Raw genomic sequence first — 26000 nt, 5'->3', positions numbered from 1 at the left:
GTAAAGTCAAGGGTATTTCTGCATTTTTCTACATGTTGTCCTGTTTCTTCTCCATCCCCATGTGTCCACATTCACCTGAAGACCCTGAGCCCTCCCACCCCAGGCTCAGCCGCTGTGTTCTCATCCCTTGAACGGGATGTTGTGACAGCAGTCACGGGGATGAAGTGGTGCAGGCAGGGAGGGGCCGGCACTGCGGTGCCGACACAGGGATTCGAGACACTGAAGCATTTCATCACCGCCCTTCATCCCTGGTACTGGTGATGCCGAGAACCATGGATCTGCTCAGGGCTCCCCTGTTCCACCTCAGTCACAAGAGCTTGAGGCTTGAGGATTCGGTCTAATCTCCAGCCCCAAGTGCCTGGGGGTCCCCGGTGCTGCCTCTCATTCATGTCTCTCCTCTTTCCACCCCAGGGGGGAGCTGGACCATCAGGGAGCAGGGATGAGGCCTGCAGGGCTTGGAGCCTACGGTGACACAGGCTGGAGAAGCTGGTGGCAAAGCTGGTGCCTGCCATCCTGGGCAGCCACCTCTCCTATGTGAACATATTTCTGGGCAATTATCGAACATTTGCCACCGCCCATTAGGTGCTGGACCATGTGTTCCGAAGGTGAGCACTGTGTCTTCATGGGACATTGGGGACCTGGCCACCTACCAGCAGTGCCATGAGGCATTGTTCCTCTTCCTCTCTGAGCCTCAGGGTCCCCCCTGCACACTGGGGTCAAGAGAGGATCAGGCCCTAGGAGGGTAGGAACAGAGGGAGACCTTCATGGAAGGTGCTCTCCGGTGACCTAGCTCATGGGAAGGGCAACTGGCGGGGCTGTGGTTGTGCGTATTTGTCATTGTCCTCCTGCCCAAGGGCTAGCGTCTGCCTCCTGTGTCACTGGGACTTCGGCTTTGGGCGCAACTGTTTTCCCATTTCAAAGGGGATCTGTGATACCATTAGCTGTCCCTGTCTTGGGAGAGTGAGAGCAGGGATCCCTGGGAGGGATAAGTGGGGTCCCAGGCCCACTCAGATGTGCGCTATGGGGCCAGGTGGGCTCACTCACTCATTCCTCAAATGTATAGGAAGGGCCCCCAGGGACAGGGGCTTTTCTAGGAACAACCATCATTTAATGCATCGAGCAGACATCAGCCCTGCCCTCCAGGGCTTCCATTCTCCCGGGACTCACGCTGTCACACTAGACAGCACATCCAGCTAGTGTGCTCGGGACAGTCCATGTGATGCCTTCCTGCTCTCCTCTAGATATGGATGCATCCTCCCTGTTACGGAAGAGGACGGGGGACCCCTGAACCAGCTGAAACAGTGAGTCTCTTGGATTGAAGCGGGAAGGACTCCTTCCCCAAATAGTGTGTGAAGCTCTGGGCTCTCTGGTTGGGCAGAGGTGGGCAGAATCCTGGATCCCGCATATCCTGCGAGTCTGGATTGAGAGCAGAAGTCCTAGGGCTTCCCCTGGCAAAGAAGAGACGAGACCCAGAGAGCTGTGGTGCTGTGAGGGGCATCTGGGAGGTCAGAGGACAGAGTCAAAAGTGGAGAAAAGCCACAAGCATCCCCTATCCATCCCATCCCTGCCCACACGCCCTTTGGGAGACACAGAACACAAGGGGTGGAGAGCATCCTGCCCACCATCTAGTGGAGCCTCAATGGTGGGGACTCAGCTGGTGCTCAGGGGACCCAGGGAGCCTCAGGGGACAGCTCAGCTCATCCTGATGATGCTGAGTGGCAGGGACAGAAGGAGACCCAGGCAGGGTCCCTGGAGGATTCTGCAGCCAGCAGGTGCAGGAGCTAAAGTCTGAGGAGTGAGGAGGCCCGTGGGCAGCCTGGATGGCCGACACAGCCTGTCTGTTCCCTCCGGGCTCAGGCACTCATAGAGCAGCTCCCGTGTCCCTTAGAGGGCAGTGGCCAGAGCACACAGCCTGCCTGTCCTCACAGACGTGCCATCCAGTGGGGAGGGGCAGGGAGAGGGTCATAGCAGTGTGACAGGTGTCCCTGAAGTGGTGGACAGGTGGTCACGCCAATGAGCCAGGGCTGTCCCTTCAGAAGGCTTGTAGCAGCCCCTCCTCTGTGTCCAAGCCCGCCTCTGCCCACACTGCCAGCTGAGATGGCACATGGAGCAGAGCCGACCTCTGGATGGGCAGGAGCCAAAGGCAAAAAGGCCCAGGTCCCTGCAGGGCTACCCTGGGAGCCCAACGTGGTAGGAAAGGCCAAGGCTCTGACTCTGGTGTCCCCCTGACTACCCCCAGGGCCATGGCCTCCATCCTGGGCACCTGGATGTTACAGTACCCAGACGATTTCCACAAGCCTCCAGAATTCCCATGCCTGAAGATGGTTGTCGCTTATGTAGAGCTCAGCATGCCTAGCTCAGACCTGGAGTGTCAGGCCCACCTTCTCCTGGCACAGCTGGAGCAATTGGAACTCCCAGAGGCAGACAGTGATGATGAGGAGGATGCAGGGTGGGTGATGGGGTGGGTGGTGAGGGGACAGCACTGGACCCCATAGAGCAGAGTCTGGGAAGACTCCCTGGGGGTGGAAATCTGGAGTGAGATTTGATTGAGTAGCAGTGAGGGCTCCCCTGGCTTTGGGAGACACGTGGGAAAGCAGTCCTATTGATGAGAGTTTCCCTTCTTGGAGGTACAGCACCAGCTCCAGAACCCACTGGGGAAACCCCTCTGGGTGGAGAGCCAGCTCCAGCTCTCCTGCCTGCGACAGCACCAGAGCCAGAGCCAGAGCCAGAGCCAGAGCAGAGGGACGCACTGTAAGTATCAGTCCGGCTCTGCTGCCTCCCGTCGCCTTCAGGGCTGGGACGCCCACTGTTCCTGAGGTGTCTGTGAATTTACAATTTCTGATTCTTCTCAGAGGTGATAACACATTTCTTGGGACCTATTGTGTCTTGTTCAGTAATGGATGATGATAATGATCATCATTGTTTATTCGTTTAAATTTTACACACCTAAAACTTAAAATCAAGGTAGTACATTGCATTAAGGACAAGGACGCTCTTAGATATGTTCCCTGCAGGGGAAATTTATTTGCCACAGCGGCACCCACTTGAGCTCAGATGAGCAGAAATATCCTTTGCAAAACATATCAGGTGCCAGGGAAACTGCAGGAAGTTCCGAGCCTCGGGCCAGGCATCCTGGGAGGTGCTTAGAGGCCTTTCCATCCCTCAGGGTCCCCCAGCAGTGACCCACTGCCCCAGCCTTCTCCAGTCCACAGGACTGGCCTCCATGCATTCACCTTCTGCAGGGGAGGGACCTTTGCTTTTCCCCCAAATCCAGAAATATGGGGTGGGGGCACCGATGATGTCCATCAGAATAAAGTCAGGGGATCCTGTGTTTTGAAGTGACTGAGTGAGGCCACTCTCAGCGACCTCTATCTTCTCCACCTGAAGATGGATGCCCCCATTCACACAACATAGGTCCTCACACGGAGGAGATTCTGAGGTCTTTCTGAAGGGGGAAAGATAAAAGTCCCTGATTCACCTGGGAGCAGACAAAGGTGAGATCAGAGGACCCAGGGGAATGCCTGCCTGGGCTGAGGCTCAACCTTGATGCTTAGGAGCACAGGCTCAGTGTCACTTTGTAGGACATGGCCAGAAATGATCACACCCAAGTCTGAAGGCAAAACCAAGTTCACCTTGAGAAAAAGCCTCAGTACACAATCCCCGGCACCCCTTGTCCACTTCAAGGTTTTGGAAGCTTGAGATACTCTGTAGTTCGTGATGGTTCGGGTTTCACTTACATACTTCCAAGTTCTTAGAAAACCACATACAACACCTGTCAGACTTCTGATTCTGCTAAGGGCCCCTCCTGGACAAACCTCTAAGGAGATGCTCCAGCATCAGCCAGTCATAGGAAACTTGCAGTTCAGCTGCAAGGATTTGTAGTCAGGCTGCACAGGCCATCCAAGCCACTTGCAAGTCGACCACCTATGCATTCTGTGGTTTGGCTTTTAGCAGTCCTTCAACCCATCAACCCCCCAGGTTCATACTGTGCATTACAGGTAAAAACTGTGTGTTCCTGGTTTGCAGATCTTGGAAAGAACAAACCAGCCCTTTTGCTTCAAGACATCCTGATTCTTTGCTGGGATTTAATTCTAATTTTAGGATGACATCAGAAACAGTGCATAACTTCTTTAGGTGAATAATGTCCAAATGCTGATTGAGAATTTACTGTATGTCAAGCCCTTAGCAGAGAGCAGACTAACAACTGTTTGAGGAGCTTCCTGGTCTGGGAGAAGTTCTGAATCCACAAAAGGAGAGAAGCCATGCTGGGAAGTGCCTGATATCCTTGGAATATGGTCAGGGCTTGTGCTCAGAAAGTACAGGAAGGGATCCTAGATTTAGAAACTGCCTGGGGAAGACAGGACTGGGCTCTGCTTTCAGAGATGAAGAAGACATGGTTGTGGAGGAAGCTGGCAGCAGGAGCAATAGAAGCAGGTCCCTTAAGGACAAGGGATCAGAAGGAACAGGACACAGCTCTGAAGTTCATGTTTTCTAACATTTTCAGTGGATACGATCATTGCACATGGTAAGTGAAAAAATGACTGGTAATAGAGGGTCATCTCATGTTTTTCAAATTCAACATCATTTTAGATTCAATCAGACAAAGATACTTGCGATACATTTCAAAACTGTGTTGACATTTTATTGTTAACGTGAACAGCAAAAGGCCATGTGTGTCTTTGTTTGGATAGACTCGCTTCTTTGCACCAGACACACAGGGTGGGGATGCGCACAAGTGACCCCAGCACGTTCCCACTCTCTCCTTGCAGGTCCTGTGAGGCATCGACCTCCTCTCTTTTGTCTTCTGTGGACCCAGGGCCCAGCTCAGGACCTCCATCGGCACTCCCTGTGACCCTGCCCTTGTGACATATATACAAGTATATCATTCTGTGCCCAGCCCCCATCTGTGTCTACCTCTGACCCTTTTTCTCTCCCTTCAACCATCTCTAAGTATCTATTTAATTAAAACACTTTAACAGTAAGTGTAATGCTGCAGGTATATTTAAATTATGTTGTCTTTAGTGTGTGTGTGATGTAGATCTTTGGGAGCAAGTGGTCTGCTCACAGGACAGTGGGGTTGTCCCTCAATCCTTAGGAGGCAATTCAAGGAGGGCAGTAGGCCTCAGTGGGAGTCACTTCAAAGGAAAAATCTGCTCAGCACAGCCAAGGTGGGTCCACACTGTCTTGTATCTTCCGAGCACTGATTCTGCTTTCCCCTGGGGAGCTCTGCTAAAATCCTGTGTATCCTTAAGGAGCATCAGGGTCAGAATAAAGAACAGTGATGATAGGATCCATGGGAGTGGGACAGGTTATGACTTTCATTACCTGATCCTTTGCCTACAACAGCCTTCCTTGTATTATTTTATAGCCTATGCTCAGTCATGTGGGAGCGGAGTCCTCACCGAGGTTTTGAGCATATTAAAGGTGTCAGGCCCAGCACATGGCCGAGGAGACATGCTCGCATTGCTGAATGAGGGAAAATAGGGTAGGTTTGCAAATATATTTGAAACAGGGACTCTCCTGGAGCTGTCCCCACAGCAGGTCATCATACATAGGCACCTTCCTGAGCTGCCAGGCCCTTTACACCTGATAACTTTCCCGAGGGTGTGTCTTTGGAGAATCATCTCCTAACCCTGGGTGATGGAAGAAGGATAATAATGAGCCATATTGTGTTTCCTTAGCATCCTGGGACATGGGGTTACTTTGTGGTAAGTGTAGCTCTTCAAAATCAGAGCCACCCTCTGACTTTGGGCCCCTGTGTTTCTAGAAGTGCCCAAGGGTCCAGGCCTATCAGTAAGTAGGTCAGATCAAAGTCAGAGCAAGTGTCGGATGAATGCTGTTTCCCTCTGGGGAGACGCGCCTCTACCTTTACAGGAGGAATGGCTGTGCAGGGCGGGTACAGTGCCATTTTTGGATCACCTGTGTCCCCAGGGGCCCTTTGCTAGTGGCCATATTTGTTTCGGCAACCTCCTTTCAATTAGCCATGTCCAGGGCAAATATAATATCTTGACAAAGAATGTTCCATTCAATGCAAATAAGCTTTCTCTACAAAGCCACAGGATGCAATGAAATTATTTAATCTAGAAAGAAGTCATCGACCTGGAAGAAAATTGGTGTGCATTACAGTGACCATCTCCCTTCCCGACAACTCGGTAAGCTCCTACTTATTGTGCAGGCAGCACTGTCCACCTGGGCTGCTGGCTGTGAAGCTGTTTGTTATTTCAGGAGCGCCTGTCCTGTCCCCCTGCCCTGCACTGACCCATGAGCATTGTGCTCAGGGATGAAGACGGCGACCCCAACAGCAGCTAGGCATTGGGATTCCTTGAGAGGCACTTTACAAAGACAGATTTCCAGGCTCTGGTTCCTCAGTAGATCTAAGGAGTAGCCCAGGCATCTGCATTTTCCTGTGCAGGCAGGCCTGTGGAACAGTGTTTGGGCACGATCAAGTAGTGGAGTGGACACTTTTGTCGTGCAGTCTCTTACAGGGATCCAGGCTCGGCCACTCATTCCTGTGGGCTCCCTGACCATGAATCTTGCAGCCTCGGTTTACTTTTCTTGAAAAGGAATACATCATATATGGCTTGCGTAAACCCTGGGCAGCTTGTGGGGATCAAGGGTGATAATATGAGTAACACAAGAACACAGCTAATATTTATTAACTATTGACCATGTTCTGGGCACCAGATGAAGCACTTTGCCTGCATAACTCAGTCTTTATAAAAAAAAAGTTGTATGTGGGAGTTACTTTCATCTCTGTGACTTCTGTTTTAAAGATGAGTGAACTGAGACCCAGGGGGTTAGGCAATTTGTCTAAAGTCACTGAGCTTAGGACATGAGCTCAGGCATGAGAGCAGGGCCCAGGCTCCTCTCCAGTTTCACCCGTGAAACCTGATAAGTGCTGGGCACAAGTGACAGTGGTGCAGGATCCACCTTTCCTGCCACATCCCCCTCTGAAAGCATCAGGATGTGAGATCTAAGCCCAAGGGACCTGACGGGGAGAGGCTGAACATGGCTGGCCAGTGCCCTTCTGCAGGAGAACAAGGAGCAGATGGTCCTCATCTGACCCTCCCCTCCCTGCCAGCTGTCAGGGATGTGGAAGTTTGCACTAGTTTCTTCTGATGGGCAGGAAGGAAAACACAATGACAGTAACAAGTCCAGCTGGGGCACAGGCTGCCATCTTGAATTGCCAAGGCCAGAAGCCAAAAGTATTGAGAAGAATTCTTAAAACAATAGCGCTTCACACTTGTATGTTTGACAAGGAGAAGTGGATGCATTTATTGAGCACAAATTCTATGCAAAACCCTTCTGAACTGTCATTTCTTTTAAGCCTCACAGAGACCCTGTGAAGCAGGGTTTCTTTCTGAGCCCATTCTGCAAGTGAGAATCCTGGGTCTCAGACGGGCTAATTAAGGTCTTCAGGGGCCAGCAAGCAATGGACAGGGGATCTTATTCAGAGGGGCCTAGCTCCAAAGTGTTGCCCTTCCTGTGCCACAGCACCCCACACAGGGAACTTCCCCTCCATCATCGTGGCCGGCTTTGACAAGGCTCTTACCTCACAACCAACACCTGGATATTCTTTCCATACAACTTTAGATCTTGAAGATGAAGCTCTCTGTCTCATGACAGGACCAGGACATCCTAGAGCAAGTAGGAAGGCTAAGAAGACTGATTTAAAGGAGTTTCAACCTCATGCTAAGGATGTGGCCATTTCAATTATCAGCCAGGGCAAGATGGAAAGTCATAATTAACCGACAACTACTTAGTACCAAGAACTTGCTCATAAATGACATGAGTAAAGTGTCATCACCACCTTGCCAGATTGGGTTGTATTATCCCATTACAGATGCAGAACCTTAAGGTCAATGAAGGGGAATGAAAGAGGGAGGTGGGAGTGCTATTCCCCCCTGTCCTCCCCCCCCCCGCAGCCTGGGCCTGCCCCTTCCTTGCCCAAATCCTCTCCCACCTGCTGACTGATAGGCTCGTTCCACCTGCTCAGGTTTATCCTTTCAGCATTAGGCCAGTAATTGCCATTAACTTGCAAATTCTGTAGGAAAGGCTGACACTTAAAGCCTTATCAGGTGTTTCCACTTTGGAGCTAGGATGGATCAATGAAAGTAAAGTATGGTTAGTTTTGATTCAAGAAGACAAGGGGGTTGGAGAAGGGAAGAGGGAGTGCCAGGCTAGAAGGTAAAAAGACCCAAAATGGGAACTTGGGAGTCAACATAGCTTTAGATATGACACTAAAACATAAGCAAGAACAGAAAAAAGAAATCAACTTTACCAAAATTAAATGATTTTTCTGCTTCAAATGATATTCTCAAGAAAGTAATGGACACCCCACAGAATGAGAGAATATTTTTTAGAAATCATATTTCTGAAGTCTTTCACCTAGAATACATAATTGCTAATACACATTGCTCCAAAGAAGATATACAAATGGCCAAAAAGCATATGAAAGAATCTCAGTATCAGGGAAGCAGAATCCAAAACCACAAGGAGATGCCACTTCAGAACTACGAGGATGACTGTCATCAAAAGACAGATGATAACAGGTGTAGGCTATAATTTAGAGATAAATTGGAACCCTCATAGTCTACTAGTGGAAATATGTAAATGGTGCAGGCACTTTGGATAAAGGCAGTTTCTAAAAAGGCTAACCATAGAGTTTCCTTATAACGCAGCCATGACAATCTCAGGCATACAGCTGTGAGAAATGAAAATATAGATCTCCCCAAAACTGGTATACAAATGTTCACAGCAAAATTATTCCTAATTGAAAAAAAATGAATACAAATTATGAGGACATCAGTTCACACACATGTCTATACTAAGTGCGCAGCCCCGCCCCCGGACCACAGGAACCAATCGGCGCGCTCGCTGCCAGGGCCCTCTCCGAGCCCTCGTAGGCCGGGCCCCTCCCTCCGCCACATTTCCGTCAGCTCCTCAGGCAGGCGAGCGGCTGCTGGCAGTTGGTCCGAGCGTCAGGCGGTTCCGCCGCTCCGCAGCTCTCCCGAGGCGGCGGCTGCAGCGGCTGCAGCGGCTGCGGCCGCGCGGTCCCTCCGGGAGGCGCAGCGTGGGCCGAGCGGCGGCCGCGAAGTATTGGGCGGCGGCGGCGGGCGCGGCCCTCGGGCGTGATGTGGTGAGTGTCCGCGCCCCGCGTGCTCCCCGCGCTCGCCCCGCTTCCCCCCGGTCTAGGCCGCCTCAGACGCAACGTCGGCCCCGACCCGCGATCCCGACCCCGAGCCAGGCCGGACCGCAGCCGGGCTGCCCCGCCTTCCGTGCGCCGGGGGTCTCGTGCGGGGCCGGGCCGCTCGGGCTGGGGCGTTACTCGCGGCGCTTCCCGGGCGGCTCTCGCTGGGCGCGCGGAGTGGGGGAGGGGCTCGGGGGGCGGAGGCCGGGACCGGGGACGCCGGCACCGGGGACCCCGGGACCTCGGACGGGAACGGCCTCCAGCCCCAGGGTGCTCGCCTCGCCGCTTTCCCTTGCCGTCCCCATAGTGAAGCCGCGAAATACTTCAAATGCTTGAGGAGGCGGCCGTGGTCTGGAAAGCGGTTCGCAGGTGCGGGTGTGCACAACCCAGAAATCATCGTCCGGTTTCCGCCCCCTCGCCTGCGTTTTCCGCGAATTGCATTGGTTCAGCACCTTCCGTGGTGCCCGTGGTGGTCCCCTGTGCAGGCTTCCTAAGTTATGTAGTGGCACCAGTGCTGGTGTGGAATGCTTCAATCCTGAAGTATTTTAAATGGTTTAGGCATGGTACTGTTCGCCTTTCAGGAAGGGTAAGTCAGCATCGCTGTCTTGATTTATTTAAGGAGTCTATTGGAGTTGGGCCTAATTTGACTTTTCCCTCCTTTTAACCTGCATGAGCTCTAACATAAAGGTATCCTGAGGTTTTAGCACAATGACTGTGTACTTTTCCTGTTAATGCTCTAGTGGTCAGTGTGTATGCAGCCCTGATGGAGTTCTTGCACAACCACATGCAGGCTCCCTTGTCTGGCTCCAGATCCCTCAGAAATGTTCGTGGGTTGGGGGTGACGGTGTTGTTGTTGTTGTTTTTTTTTTTTTTTTTTACAACTAACTGTTGTGATATTTTGTGCTGATGGAGACTTGTGGAGGTGTGGACTCCCTTATACCTAAACCTTCATGTGAGTGTGTCTTTTGTGTTGAAGGAAGGAAGCAGACTATTTATGAACACATCGTGTCAGGTACTGTGCTAGATACCTTGTCTCCTGTTGCCTGAACAGCTCCCTGCAGAGAGGGGAGGGCAGTGCTATCTCTCTTTCTCAAATGAGAAAGTATTTTGAGATGAAGCCAGTTCCTAAGATCACACAACTAAAGAGATTGGAGATTGTAGAGTGAGATCCTGTTTCAGTTGTCAGAGCTCTTTTCATTAGGCCCTGTTTTCCTTAATTAGTGTTATTAATAATTTTGGAATTTTAGCATATTTTACTCTTACAAGCAAATTTGTTTCAGAAACATTTAAATTTGGTCGTAATTTTAGAAATATAGGGAATGTTTTACTTCATATGCTAGCTAGGTACAAAGACTAGTGAAAATTCTTTTTAAAAAATACTTGAATATTTTCATTCTCTTCGTGAACAGAGTGCTTCACAGTACACAGTTGGGAAGATTCAAATGAACTCAGCAGGTTAAGAGCCATAAGAGGAATTAAATTAGGTCAGGCCTAAAAGAAATAAGGTCCTAGAAGATAATGGAAAGACAGTACTGCCCACAGCATCTCTTATCTGGCATAGGTCTGATTGCTGTGCACCTGCGTGGCGCTATGTGTGTCTGGCTTCACAAACCTTCGTCCTGGGTGTTGATGTATGACTGGGAGTTTGCCCTGAGAAGTGCACTCCAGGGAGAGGAGAATGCACATGCCGAGGCCCAGAAGTCTAAACATGGCATCTCTGGTCAGGAAAACCAGGAGTTGTCTGGGAAGGGAGGGTGGAGGTGAGTGTCTTTGGGGAGAAAGCTGGAGTGGAGGCAGCTGGGATAGGTGGGGTCGAGTTCTGAAGGGCTTTGTTTTCTAAGGAGTTGGGACTTGATTTGGCAGGGAAAGTCACTGAAGGATGCCCTTTTTCTGCTGGGCCCTCATAAAATTTTGTGTTTCCCTTTGTCTCTCTTTGACTTTCTACCTGCTGTTCTTGTCTCTTCTTTCTACTTATTTAGGGGTGCTCAGTGGATGTGATTTTCATCCAGGCTCCAGGGGCATTTTGAAATGTGTGTGGGTTTTGTTTTGCTTGTTGTTGTTACATTGACTGGAGATGTTATTGTCCTTCAGTGTGTATGTGGTGGAGGTGGACGTGCCAAATGACCTGCCTACAATGTGTGCTCAGCACATTCAGTCCCTGCACCGGAGGAGCATCCTGCTAAGATGCCAGTGGTGTCTCCCTCCAGCTCATCCCCAAGAAAGGCTGGGCCCTAGTCAGGTCCTGCCTCCCTCTGAGATACATCTCCTCCATGAACTTGTCCTTATTCCTCTCAGCTCTAGCACTTCCCCCATCCCTCCCTGGGGCTTTACTGGGTGTTGGTACCACCTGTTTGAAAGGCAGGACCAGCAGTGCTATAAGTCTTCTACAGAGGCTCCAGGCCAGATTCCTAGTTGTGCTGGTTTAACTATTAATTTGACTTTTTATAAAGAATTCTTTTGTTTGGTTTTTGGAGCTCAAAGATGTGAGGAGACTATCTTACATGAGCAACAGAAAATCTAGAGTTTCTGAACAGTTTTGAGGGCAAGTAAAATGCAAACAAAATTCATTTTGATATTAGTAACATCTCTAATAATGTGCTCCTGGTGGTTAGCTATAATTTATATGCCTTTCTGGTGAATTTAATTTGTATGTTCTCAATTCTCAAGTATTAATAAAATATTCTTATGAAAAGCATCCCAATTGAGTTCTCCAGGAACTATGTATAGTTTATTCCTCACCTTGCTCACAGTAATGCACCTACTAAGTAAAAAACAAGTGATTCCCCAAAAAACATCTTGAGCTACCCCATCACGCCTCCAGCCTGCTCTGCCCACCCACCTACCTGATCCTAAGATGCTCTTTCTTCCTTTTTGCTTCTTTTTTTCTCTTTCACTTCTCAGGGCTCCCATACACTGGATATTCTCCAACACGTCTCTCAGATGGGTAGGCTCTGGGCTCTGAACCCATCCGTGGCTGGTAGGAGCTGGGGGTGGGGTGTAGGTGTGAGGTCTGCGTGGACTTCACCATGACCAGCTGGCTAACATTAGTTGCATGCTTGCCTTAGGTGCTGTGGTTTCAAAGTCATTTTCATCCTCATCTTTGAGGTATTATTTTTTTCACTTTACAGATAAGGAAACCAGGTCTCAGGTAACTTGTCCAGGGTTCACAGCCAGTAAATGTAGAGCAGAAATGAGATTTGTCTATACCTCAAAACCTGTCATTATTCTTTTTTCCTAAACTAGTATAGACTTTCCTCTGTTACAGCGAGTTACCTGGAAACATGCTTCCTCCAGCCTGGGTTCCTGAATGTGTTGGCCCCAAAGTATAACATGATGATTTTCATGGCCAGCTTGGGCCTGTTGTGGAGATGGAAGAAGGAGGAACCAGAAACTTGGAAGAGGTCAGAAAGGTAGGGTCAAAGCAGCTTCATTTTTATCAGAGCGGTGTTTATCAGTGTTGATCCTTCTCACTCCTCCTACATACCTTCACCAGTTTCTTGGTTTTCATTCATTTAGTAATGTTACTAAGCATGTACCTGACCTGTGTGCTAAGCAGTAGGATCAAAGTGATTTTTACGCTTTGGTGTTTACAGTCTAACAGGAAAGTAATCACATTTCCTAACTATGATGAGGTGCGGAGTGCTACCTTTTAAACCCATAAAAAGTGGAGCCAAGGTTTGAGGAGTAGTCCCGGAGGGTTTCCTGCAGGAAGTGCTGTTAAGCTGGGACCTGGAGAATGGCTTGGAGATAGCTGAGTGAAAGATGGGGAAGGGTGCTAAAACATTTCAGGCACTACTTGTAGCAAATGGGTTGTAGAAATTGGGGAGTTTGTGATTAATATCCAGGGATATTTCTCATGGTGTTGCACAGACAGGAAGAGCAGTTAAAGCTTCAGATATGGATGTAACCAGGAACTAAAACTAGACCAAGGTAGCTTCTCCCCTTCCTCTTTACATTAACAAAATCTTGCACCCTGCGTCTCTGCACAGCTGGTTTTTTGATTCTTGTCTTTTGACTTTTACCACATCCCCATGCACTTGGCAGACCCTAGCTTCCCAGAGGTATGTGCCTTCAGAGCACTCTGACTCCTGGGGAAGATAATCTGCTCCAGCTTGAGCTAGTGTCCACCACTGGTCATGGCACCTGAGGCCCAGGTGGAGTCATTTGATGAGGCTGAACCTCTGTAAGGTGTTACATTGAGATAAGGGTGTGCCTCTCAATAAGTCTGACACACGCTCCCCCTCTATGCCTGCACTAGCCCTTTCCATCCCTGCCTTGTGGTTAGCCTGACCCCCCAAGTAAGGGAGATGCAGATAGCTACTTCCACCCAAAGTTGAGCAGTCCAGTCATATTAAGAGGTTGGAAAAAATCCAGTGTATCTCCTCTGGTTCCTGATAATTCTTTGCAAGTATTTGCTTCTAAGCAGTGACGAGTGCTGAATAAGAGGACTGTTATGGGTAGCATCACCCCCACAACTGTACAAACAGCTCTGATCTCTCTGAGATCCCTAGAGTTACATGTGTGGAAAGAAGATGAATGTGGTTTCTTGAATCTTAGGACTCTTACAAACTGACTTCATGACATTGACAAGTACAGTGCTAATGGGTGAAGTGATGTCTCAAGTCCAGACAAAAGGATCATGTTTCCTAAAAGGGGATTATATAAATTACATTTCTCTCTCCATTGCACATCTTTCATCTTCTCATAGTAGATTCCCCTCCCACAACTGTAAAATTGTATGTCATGTAGTAAGCTGTGAGGGTGTTATCAGGAGATATGTGAACTTTTAAATGTGATCTTTGTCCCCATTTCAAAGGAATTTGATTTGGAGTGTTCTTCTATACTATATGTAAAACCTTTGTCTTGCAAAGCAACATTTACCATTCCATGCTGGGACGGTCCTGAGATAAAGATGCTTAGGAATCTTGGTGTTAGAAACACCACTTAGAACCACTGATACTCTAACAGCTGGAATGTTCACACATCAGAGATAAGCATGAGAACCCTATGAATAGAAACTGAAGGATCCAGAATCTTACAAAATTGCTTTATTTGTGAGATTTACAGATAGCTTTTTCCACTTCTTCTTGTCTCACCCACATTATTCAGCTTTACTTATTCTAAAGTGAAAATTTGTTTAAAAAGATTTTTTCCATGCATGAATGAAAAAGAAAATAAATCTAGATATGATAATTGCCCTATACTGTCAGCTTCCCCTCCTAGCCCCAAGTTGGAAAATACCTACATTAATATGGTTATTCTTATATGGATGGATGTTACTAGTTTTGATATTAATGAGCCCTCTGGATCAGAACTGGTGTGTTTTTGGTCCCCATTGGGATTGTTGGCTTATTTTAATGGATATTCTGTGAAGAGACAGTTTGGTATTACAACAAGATCACACTCAGACTGGGGTTCAGTCTATTGACAGTGCTTTTGCCCACCCCATTTCCTGTTCAACACATCATCCCCTAGTTCCTCTCTGACAATATCATAGACAGTAGGATTTATCTGTCCTTAGTCCTTACATAGCCTTCTTACTCAGGGATATAATGCTAGAAATTAAAACTGTTCTATGATCAGATCATATTAACCAGGTACATTTTAAACAACAAAAAAATTCTTATCTAGATTCTGAATATTAGTGCAGTCTAATTTTTTTTGAAAACTGGCTCAGACAGAATGGTAAATATAATATTTTGCAGAGAATAAATCCACACAATGATGTTTGATTTATTCTTCCATGTTTAGATAATCACAAATACAGTTTTACAAACTATCCCTTTATTTGCTCTAATTGCCAATTAAATCCTCAAACCACAAGGAATACTGAAAAATTTAAAGATAAGTTGAAACTCCAAGTATCATTAAAAGTGTAAAACTAGTGATTGTTGGAGGACTGTGAAGACACCATCCAGAAAAGAAAAACATAGACCAAGGAAAATTTAAAACATTTCTATACTTTGTAGAGTCTCAAGTTGTTCCAGCTTCTATAATTCATCTCCTATTATTCTTTATATCCCCCACCTTCTAACTGAAAATATGACAATGAGGACAAGGTTTGGTTTGACCTGGATTGAAAACAATGTTTAGATAGACAAATGTTACAAAAATAATTTTGTTCATTTCTGGGAAGATGGGATTCAGTGAACATGCATGAAAATTTCTATGACATTTGCTTTGACTTGATTTGATCAAGATAGGTAAGGGACAATTTAGGCAGAACAGATTTCCAGATAGCTACCATATACCCCAGTGTTTCCTGCAAATGCACTTTGGGAGTTTAGTCTTCTTTCTTGGCTTTTGATGGGAAACCAGAGGCCACCAAAAATAAGTCAGTCCTGCTGCAGCAGCCCAGCTGGGGTACCCAGGGAGAGAAGCAGCCTTCCAAGCCAGTGGTTGCCATGGCAACAGCTTTTCCACCATGGAGCTCTTATCTCTCCCTTCTTGTTCTGCTCTAGAAGTAATCAAGGGATCCACTTTACAGATTCTTTTATAGAGAGGCAGGCCAGGTTAGAGATATCACGCAAACTACCTAGTGTTCCTTTTTTCCCCTGAAGAGGAAGAAGCGTATGTTTCCCTTTTCCAAAGAGCTTGGAGGCAGGAACAACCAAAATATTCTTCAGACAAATATATCCTATGAAAAAAATTAAAATGTTGGTAGAGGCTTGAAGAATAGTTAAGAGGAAGGTGGCTTTCCCCCTCCCCATCTCCTTCCTTGGAAACCATCATTTCCAAAAGCCTGATGAAAGTCTAAATATAATCCAGCTTTTTTTCTTGACAGAAATGTTCTCTTACCCTTTATGCTCTGGCTTCAATGTACATGTCACATATAGAAAGTTGTAGTCTGGACTTCTACTCGGAATCATTAGCAACATGCAAATTGGAATTTTAGGAACCCATGGGAAATTGTCATATAATTTCTTTAAAAAACCCTGGCTGACTTTCAAATCTTGAAATTTTCTTCTATCCTGGAAACACTGGAAATCTGGGCCCATATTACCAGAAACAATGGAAATATAAACATAAGGATTATGCCAATAACCCTTATTCTCAACAGTGAGCAATAGCTGTCCTTTGAGCACCAGCCCTGCCTTTACTTCCTAACTCTGGTCCTTTCAGCTCCTAATGAGGTTTGAGAGCCTGTGCTCTCTGCTCACTGGGTACATCCTGCGCAGTGACCACAGTCTTGTAGGAAAACTATCACAGGGGCCTCAGGACTATATGTTTGGAGTTTTTCATCATTGATGCAGTGAAACAAGGATACTTAGAAACAGAAAGGTGAGGATATAATGGCAGATGGAATGCAATTGAAGGTGTCTTGGAGCAGATGTGACCAAGAAAATGATGTACATCCACAGAAGACTTGTCTCAGCATCTCCCAGGGCTGGACTCAGAAGAAGCTGCCTGCTCCCATTAGCTGGTGTTGTTGGAGGACAACACTGTTGTATATTAGGTGAGCTGTTACCAACTGAGGGAGGCAGAGGCAGAACTTCCATCAGAATCTTAATTAGTCCTAGAACCTTGATTAGTCCCAGAATCAAGCTTTCACCCAGAATTTGGGTGAAAGTGTGGCCATTATATTCCATTTGCTCCTCTTCTAGGTTTCAGGGTTCAAAGCTGCCATGTGACCTTTGCCTATGAAAAATTCTGGGTTATTAAAACAGGGCTTTGCCAGCCAGGAACACTGAGAACATAGGAGGCATCTTCACCTCATTCTGGAACAATAGGCTGTGACAACTATGTTTCCTTTTCCTCTCCTTTCCCCTCAGTGCAGAGAAAGCTGTTGATTTCTTGGAAGAGAATGACTACAAGAGGAGGAAACCCTGTTCCCCCCTGAGGTGACTCTGGTGTGCCTGGACCAGGACAGTGGTAACTTGGAGGATCTCCTGCTGTCACTGATGCATTAGCAGCAGCTCCTCCAGGCTACCCTGGGGACAATGCCACTCTAGGGGGAGCAGCTTGGTTGCATGAGCATCACTTCTGAGAACTTAGTCCATGGCAAGTTAGAAAGGAAGACACTCCACACTGTAGATTTTCACCTTAGTATTGAGATGCTAGAGCCAAACAGCATCATAAGAGAAGTAATTTACTGAGGGGACTGAGGAGAGAAAGAGAATGTTCACTGAGCATTGATGTAAAAGTAAATGCATGAATGCTATGTCCTGAGGTTACTTTCTTAAGTTGGCTAATCCTATGAACTACTGTCACTCCCCATCTCTCTTTCCTGCCAACATGGGGCCTCAGAAGACTGGAGTAAATCCTAGGCTTACAACTTATACTGTATCCTGGAGAAACTCCCAACATCCCTGGTCTCCAGACTCTTCTCTAGACTGATTATAGTAAACTAGAACAACTCTAAGACCTGTGTCATTCTGTGGGTCAGTAATTCATCAAATAGGTTAACTGAATAATAGAAAAATAAAGATAAATAAAGCTAAACTTTCACTTAACGGTAAGAGATCATCACCAAGAGATTTGTTTCTATTTTAAATATTGTGTTGCAGCATTTGGAAACAGCATGGGCTTTGGATTCGGACATAATTAGTTAAAGTCCCAGCTGTGTGACATAACCTCTCTGGAACTTTTCTAAGCCTCTAATTGTCCTTAAGCAGAAGGGGTAGGGGCAAACTAACACTCATGATTATTGTAAAGAGTAATAGAAACACTGAATTTCAGTGACCAGTATAATACCAAGCACTAGTAGAGTTCTCAGCAAATGGTGAGGATGAGGAAGAAGATGATGATAATTTGAACCTAGGATTTTTGCATATTGTACAAGGGATTTTCAAAGTGAATATTAGTATATTACTATTGTCTTTATTTATAAATTGATAGTATTGTAAAACACAGTTAAGTGTTTGATAAGGATACAAATGTGAACAGTACTGCCTACTCATTATGCTATGTTTAAGAATAGACTATGATTTAAATATTAAAATTATACTTTGAGGAGCACATAGAAATCATTGATATCATATGACAAGTGAATTACATGCTTTATTTTACCTAATTTTCACAAGTACATGAACAGGTAGATCCTGTCATCTTCACTTTACATTGGGTGAAAATGAAGTTCGCAAAGGTTAAATAATTTTCCAAAGATAACCTCTCTCTCAGGGATTAGAACTCAGAATTGAACTAGTATTGAAAGCAGGTCCTTCTGATTCAATAACCAACTGACTGGACTATTTTACAATCCATGAAGCCACCTTCTCAGGTAGTCAGATAGCTTGGTCTTATGCTCAGATCCTTTGTGCTCACTGTGATGTCTTTATTGTAGCTTAAGATCCACAGGTGTTGCTGCTGTGGAAAGAGATGTCCATGGAAATGGGGAATGGGACAGCTGTCCAAGCATTCACTTTGGAGGGGTTTCCTGCTGTCCAGCATCTGGAAAAAGTCTTCTTCCTGGTGCACCTGCTGGCATACCTGGCATCCACTGCAGGCAGTACACTCATAGGAACCATCACCTGTGCTGACTCCAGACTCCAGACACCCATGTACTTTTTCCTCAGCACTTTCTCTTTCATTGAGTGTTGTTTCACAAGTACTGATATTCCTAAATTGTTGATCATCTTTCTTTTAGGCAAACAATTTCCTTTGATGCTTGTTTCATACAAGACTTTGTCTTTTTATTTCTGGGAGTAGCAGATTTCCTCCTCATAGTTGTGATATCTCTGGATCAGTACTTGGCCATTTGCAAGCTCTGCATTACCCAACCATCATGAACCTGAGGACTTGCTTCCTCTGGTCACCAGCTGCTTTGCTTTGGGCTTCAGTCTCATCACTGGTCTAGTGGTGAAGCTTTCCCAGTTATCCTTCTGTGGCCCCCACGTCATCCCTCACTTCTGTGACCTTAGCTTCATGGTCCATCTCTCCTGTCCTGACATCAAATCTATTGAAATGTTGCACTTTGTCCTTGATTTGTGTGTCCTTTTGAAATCCCTCCTTATAAACATCATTTCATATAGCAACATAGTAATCACAGTCGTGCAACTCCCATCAGCCAAGGAGCGACAAAAGGCTGTCTCCACCTGCTCCTCTTACCTCATTGTCCTCTCTCTGATGTACAGCAGCTGTGTTTTTATATACATGAAACCAAAGGAAACAAACAGGCTGGGCTCCAACAGGAATGGCTGCCCTTGTGAACACAGTGGTGACCCCGCTGCTGAACCCTGTCACCTATACTCTATGAAACAAGCAGGTCCACCAGGCTCTAAAGGAGATGATATTCAGGATGCAAATATCAAGATAAATCACATGACCTTGGAGTGTAAAGCTTTAAAAAACCATTTGTCTTCATTCCAGGCAATGTAGCAGTCCACAGGGTCATAGTGGAAAGTCTGTGGCAGACCTCACTTGGTCTCTGTTTGCACCTCCCCAGCAAAGGAAGATCTGTTTTCTCAAGGCCATTTTTCACCTTGTTATGCTTGAGTATCTTCTTAAATATTCCACATACTGATGACAATTGATTTTAATAGCAAAATCCTTTACTACATTTTTATTCTTCCCTGTGACATATACCGTGTGCTTGAAGTTTCTGATATTTTATAATTTATACTCTCTATTTCACTACACACTGGTCATAAACATGATTCAACAGAATTAGCAACTATTTACCAGAAGACATTTATATAATTAAATGGTGGAAAATCGTATATTGGGTTGTGATTATGAAGGAAATGATGGGCATAGTAACCAATGCTCAGGGTTACATTCCCTCCATATGTACTCCAAGGAAATAATGGTTATAGTACCTTTCATATTGGGACATACATGGTTTATATCAGATGTGCTCTTAGTTGCTATTTTTGAATAGCTCAGCTACACATGTATAAATCATTTCCACACTGAAAGAAATCAAACTGTATTAGCTCTCATACCATCCTCCAAGGAGCGGAAATATCCATAGCATCCCAGAGCAGATCAGTGCTTCTGGTTTCTAAATAATTTATTCTAGCTCTGGCCCCCTCAGTTGCATAATGCATCCTTAATTTGGTTCTTATCCTAAAGCTGTTACTATAAAACATATATGTATATCAGTGGAAACGACCTCAGAGTCTCCCATGGTGCTTTCCCCAGGTTGTCTCTCACTGAACTGATTTGAGTGAACAAATGTGAAAGGACTCTGTAAACAGTATGTGAACAAAATGACAGCTTCAAATTACAGAATGGACAGAGAGCAGATTCCTCAGATTGTGTGATGTTGATTCTAAAAGAGTATGAATGACAAATATGCTGCCTGGGTCGCCATGCCCCCACCAATGTCCTGGGCAGCATGAGGAGTCAGACATGTTGGACCACTGTATGGCTTCTCAGCTGGAGTGGAGCAGAAGTGAAGGCAGAAACCTCCTCCTTTCCTCTCCTCCCCTACCTCCATCCCCCTCCAAACCACAAATGGAACACATGAAGTTCAATGTCGTTTTGAGTTTAATGTAATTCTTACTGTCCTTCGCATTCCCAGCCCCTTCCTTTATCTTTGATTTCAGTCCTGAGAATAAACCTCTTGTTCATGCTATTCAATTAGGTTCTCCCAGAGAAAGGATCTGGCTACAGGGATGACAGGAATGAGATGTCAGATAGTTTTCCAGGAGCTGAGGGAAAGAAAGGCTTTTCCTGCACATTCTTCAGCCAAGGAATTAAGGAAAGGATGTGGGTCATAGAGCTACAGCAATGCAAGGAGGAATTCCAAGACTTTCTCCAGGACTGGAGGAAAGGCCTGTTTTCCTTCAGTAGAAGTTGCTCTTTGCTTTCCACGGGGTGCCTGGATCACCTCATCAGAGGTTCTGTGCTGGGAAACCAATGCCAGTGACTGGCTTGCTTATTCTAAGATATACTGGGAAAAAAACCCTAATTTATTATTTCTTTATTTCTATTATTTTTAATTTTTATTTATTTGTACTTTATTTTTTACTTTATTATAAAACAAAAATATAATTATAATAAAGTATTATATATAAATATATTATATAATATAAATTATAACAGTATAAACAAATAACTTTATGTATTACTATTAATAACATTATTATCTTTATTTATATTTTCATTTCTTTATTTCTTACTTCTATTATTCCTCATTGGGCAATGGCAAGAAATTTTGCCCTTAGAGCCTTTATTTCATCCATGAGAATCACCTTTTCCCTTTGGGAGAGATTCCCACCTCTCCCAGCAACTCTTGCTCTAAGTAACCATTTAGTTCCCAGTGACCTCAGCCTGAAGGTGTCCTGTGGCATCAGCATCCTGTTTGCCTGGTCATCATCAAAGCAGCAATGAAGAGCTGGAATGTAGGAACACACTTCCAGTGTAACACAGTCTGCTTCTGTGTTAGGAAGTTTGAGCACAGCCTCCTGCTGCCCACTGGGGACAGTAGCATCATTCTCCAGAATGAGGTACAACATGGATAGTACCCTGGGTCTGCCCCATAAAGTTTGAAAAACAAATCCTGTGTCCTGCAACAGTGCAAATTTGTATTCAAGATAAAAATTGAAAACAGAGGCAAACCACCGATGACCCACCACTCTGCGGGCAGATGGTACCCTCCCCACAAACTTCAGCCTCTGCCAGATGCTTCCCAGAGACGTGCTTCTGCAGAGCATCTCTGTCCAGACCACGGTGAACTTGGAGAAAGCCGGAGGAGACACAGCTTCTCTCAGGCTTTCTCTACAAATGACATTACCAGTCACGAGCTGAGGGCAGCCCTCCCTCCCTCCCATTTCCCCAGTGTCTGCCAGTGTCCCTATCTTACCACATCATATTCTCTTCTCTGTGTTCTACTACTTTAAGTGGATTCCATTTTTTGTTTGTTTTTTAGTTCTTTTACCTACTAGAAACTTAAATGTATATTATTAAGATCCTTCTGAGATTTTTTTTATATAAACCTTGACTATGTTTAGACAAAGCTTAGCTCATGGGAGACACAAATACAGATACATAAATAAATGGGAGGCTTCATACACCAATTCCTTGTCCAACTCCATCTCTGACCATTCCAGACCACCAAAGAGATCACCTAGATTCCTTTTTGTGAGGAGAAATGACACCTATGCATGTATATATTCAGGCTCTTCTGGGGGTCCTCATTGGATTGAGCAAAGCCAGAGTCTTGGTTTAAAAAATCAAAACTTTAAAGATTTCCAAAGGAAGTGGACTATAAAACAATTCAGTTTTCTACAAAATTACTCTATTGAGTTTATGCTGATCAGCTGAGTACAAATTCAGGAGAAAGAAACTAAGTTTCACTCTAAAGTTAAACAAACTTTTGTTCAGTTGGCTTGTTTTGCACTACTATTAACCAATCTAATAGGTACGTTTATTTAAATTTAAAATGCCTTTATTCATATATGATAAATCATACTGAGTAACAAAGATATTTGACTCTCAGGCTCAGCTAAGAAATTCTCATCTTTTTTTTAATAACATGTATTAAGAGACAGGAAAAGCCAATTTAGTGGACAATATTAACTAATTTCAGATATATGCTGAAGCTTGGATAAATTGTTGAGTTATAGATGAGCAGTAAGTGTAGGTATGTGGTGGCCAGGTGACGCTTGGGGCTCCCTTGGGTTTTTCACATAGGATGTGTTTCCACTGATTTACACTAACAACTTGCCTTCTGTGAATCTTCAACGTAACCAATTCCAAATCTTTCAGCTCCTGCAGAAGGGGTGATTTTTGTTTTTTTCAAGTTTTCTCCAAGTCATTGTTTTTCTAGACTTGTTTCAGTGGCTGCTTGTTCTTTCAAGGTTCAGTTGCTTTCCACTCTTCTTTAGGACCTTGAATATTTCATCGGTCTCACAGTCTCCAGATGTTGACTGAGACACAGTGTTCTGTCTGTGGTGTGCTCCGTGGGGCAGGGGTGGATGCCAGATCTTGGTTCTTGTCACTTCCTGCTTCCTGCTCTGCAGTTTTCTTACCCTCATATTTCTTTTGATTTTTTAAGGGCCATTCTTGATAATGGCTTATCATTTCCTGGTTGTGATTTTCTTATTCTGGCATGGTTTGTTCTCAGGCCACTTGGAACTGGTGATTAGTTTATTTCTTAAAGCTGGGAATCTATCAACCATTGCAAATGTACGTTCCTAACTGGGTAATTTGCTTGAAACTGTTTTTATTGGAAATAGTCCATCCAAAAGTGGTTGCCAGTATAGGGCTAGCATAATACCAAAATTTGTACCCATTATGAACACACAACTGGGGAGTATGTGTGGCTGTTAAAACGTGCTTTCCATCTGGGCACCAAGTAAAAGATGTAGGATCAGAGGCTTAGAAAGACGGTTGCATTTTTTAACATCCCATGATTGCCTTTGTCCCTCAAATTTTAAAATCTAGCTAGCATTTATATAAGGCCATGAAGACTAATGCACCAGGTCCAGAACACAAGATCCCATTTCACGTTGAAAATTGTCTCTTTGGCAGGCACACATCCATACATAACATAAGGTTCAGTAGATCCAGAATTCCAAATTGCATCACAAGTGAGACTGTGCTTTGTGTTTGAGCAGATTATAGCACTTTCTCTGTTTGTTGCAAGGTAACAAACACAGCATTTGCTCCCTGTAGTGGGAAGTTCCTCTGTCATCAAATTTGTTCAAGCTATTACAACACAGCAGTGGCTTTTTAATTCCATAGCATCATAACTTTATCATGAAAGAATGACTGTTGGCTAAATCTGCATGAGGTCCCCCAAAGTTGGGGGTCCAGATATAACCTCACAAATGCAGGTGCACCTTTACTACCTGGAGCATTAGACAGTCCCTAGGTGTGACTGGAGTCCAAATGAAGACACATAATAATAATTAATTTTTTTGGAAATGCAAATTACTTGTAATTTTATTAAAATTAGTTCTAAAGAAGTGAACTTCATGGTTAACATTTCATGCACAGAGTCTCATCATCTGACCAGGATGGATACCAACTTTGCATTTTTTCTGAATGAAAGACTCCAAACATCCCAATTTTCACATGATAGAGTTGCAGGTTGTGTCTCCTGGGGGCACAAATATGGGAGATGGGGGAGTGTAAGTCTTTTATGTTGCCAGAACATTTTTTTGTGATAACTCAAAATTGCTTTTGGAGGTCAAAGAGGTGTAGTAATCCTGTGTTAGTGACATTGGTAATATTGTTTTTTTCCCCTTGTCTCAGCAAACAAGATCCTACCCATATTAAAAGTGTATGCTTTACAATTTATTCTGAGATTCCCTTGTAAACACTGTGCTTTGTGTAAAATATGGTGGTCTATTCACCACAGAGAGACCTTCAGAACCTTGGATGGGTTCATATACTAACTGCAGGGCTCTGGAGACATCACCACCTCTGAAGCCATACCTTATTCTGCAGGGTGAGGCATGGGCAGCCCCATCTCCTGGAAAACAGTTAATATTCATTTTCAATGCCCCTTAATGTCATAAATCATCCTATTGCTGCTGGGTCTGTGATCTAACTTGGAAGAAGTCAGTGTGTGGGTCCTTTTCTTACTGTGGAGAACTAAGGGAAAATACATGGGAAAATACAAAGTCTGTACAAGGAGTACAGACTTTGCTCTTCCAGTTTCCCTTTGGCTGTACTCATAAGTCCAGGGTGAAGCTCTGAGAAGCAGAATCTTAGAGCCCCATTCCATATTCTCTGTCACTGCTTTTGACAGATGGCTATGGAAAGTACCACTAGTCTTTAGTGGGAGTCTGAATGAACCAGACTGGGAGTAAGGATGTAAGCTGTGTGGACCAATGAACAACAGCTCCTCCAATATCTACTCACATCACATTCACACCCACCTACAGAGGATGTCTTGCACCATAACTTAACATTTCAGCTCCTTCAAGGCAGGGACTGACAACTCTCCTTCCCCACCTTCCAGCCTGAGCCTTCCCCTGGCATCCTTATCTCAGGAAGGGTCACTGCTATCGATTATTTGATCAATAGAAGCATCTAAGAGTTTGGCTCCGTAGTCTTCTTTCACCTCTCTTTCCACAAAGAATCCATGGTCAGATCCAAATACCCACCATGCTCCTCCATGTCTCTGCCTTCATCGCCAGCCTCCATGGAAAAGCACCGCCTTGTCTCCCCTTCTCCCTTGAGTTGCCTGTCTCTGTTTTCCTCCTCTAACCACTTACCATACAACAGCAGAGCAACCTTGCCACCGTGCCTCCAGGCCCATTTCTCCACTGTTTAAAGCTCAGTCACACTGCCCATCGCCCCTACAGTAGACCTACACACCTGCCACTCCCTTGCTTTCCAGCCTCATGCAAGCATCATTCTTCCTTGCTTGGTACCCAGCCAGCTCCCTTCATTACTGTGAACACACTGTGACCTTTCCCACATCTGTTTGTACTGTTCCCTAGGCTTGAAATGCTCATCTTGGCTCTTTATGTGACTACTTCCCTCTCAGCCATCAGATTTTAGAGGCAATGTCATCCTTTCCAAAGTGGCCTCTCCCAGTTAATATCCTCTCACTGCCCTGTTACTTCCCCATTGGTCATTATCTTGCTTAGTTGTGTGTTCACTTCTCCATTGCCTGTCTTCCCCAACAGAATGCAGGCTGCGTGAAGGAAGGAAGCTTGTTAGCCTTACTCACCTCTGATCCCCAGCCCATAACACAGAGCCTGGCACATAGTAAGTGCTCAATGTGTATTTGTCAAATGAATTAATTGTCTGTTCCCTTGCCCTCAGTGTCCAACATGCTTGGAAAATAGCTATTGATTGAACAATAAATATGTAAGTGAATTGATAAATATGTATGTATTTTGATTGTTCATCCTACTGCAAATTCCCTCCAAGCATGGTGAAGCAGCACCTGGGCACAAGAACACCT

At 45.3% G+C, this 26000-nt stretch overlaps 2 long non-coding RNA genes and 1 pseudogene across 2 annotated transcripts; all 3 read left to right on the top strand.

Annotated features, from left to right (window-relative positions):
* The first annotated feature begins 551 nt into the window (after window positions 1–551).
* Window positions 552–2742, top strand: LOC140699660 (uncharacterized). Its single transcript, XR_012077907.1, has 4 exons — window positions 552–605; window positions 1242–1301; window positions 2240–2449; window positions 2634–2742. It is a non-coding gene; the product is annotated as an uncharacterized lncRNA (long non-coding RNA).
* Window positions 2743–4027: 1285 nt separating this feature from the next.
* On the top strand, window positions 4028–4982 carry LOC140699659 (uncharacterized). The gene is made up of 2 exons (XR_012077906.1): window positions 4028–4525; window positions 4770–4982. It is a non-coding gene; the product is annotated as an uncharacterized lncRNA (long non-coding RNA).
* Window positions 4983–8940: 3958 nt separating this feature from the next.
* LOC140699135 (olfactory receptor 6C75-like) lies at window positions 8941–19780 on the top strand (annotated as a pseudogene).
* The last annotated feature ends 6220 nt before the right edge of the window (window positions 19781–26000 follow it).

This window comes from Vicugna pacos, chromosome 11, assembly GCF_048564905.1.
Source record: "Vicugna pacos chromosome 11, VicPac4, whole genome shotgun sequence".
In the NCBI taxonomy this organism is placed as follows: domain Eukaryota; kingdom Metazoa; phylum Chordata; class Mammalia; order Artiodactyla; family Camelidae; genus Vicugna; species Vicugna pacos.
The sequence above is the reverse complement of the archived record's forward strand: the minus strand, read 5'-3'. Positions and strand labels throughout refer to the sequence as shown.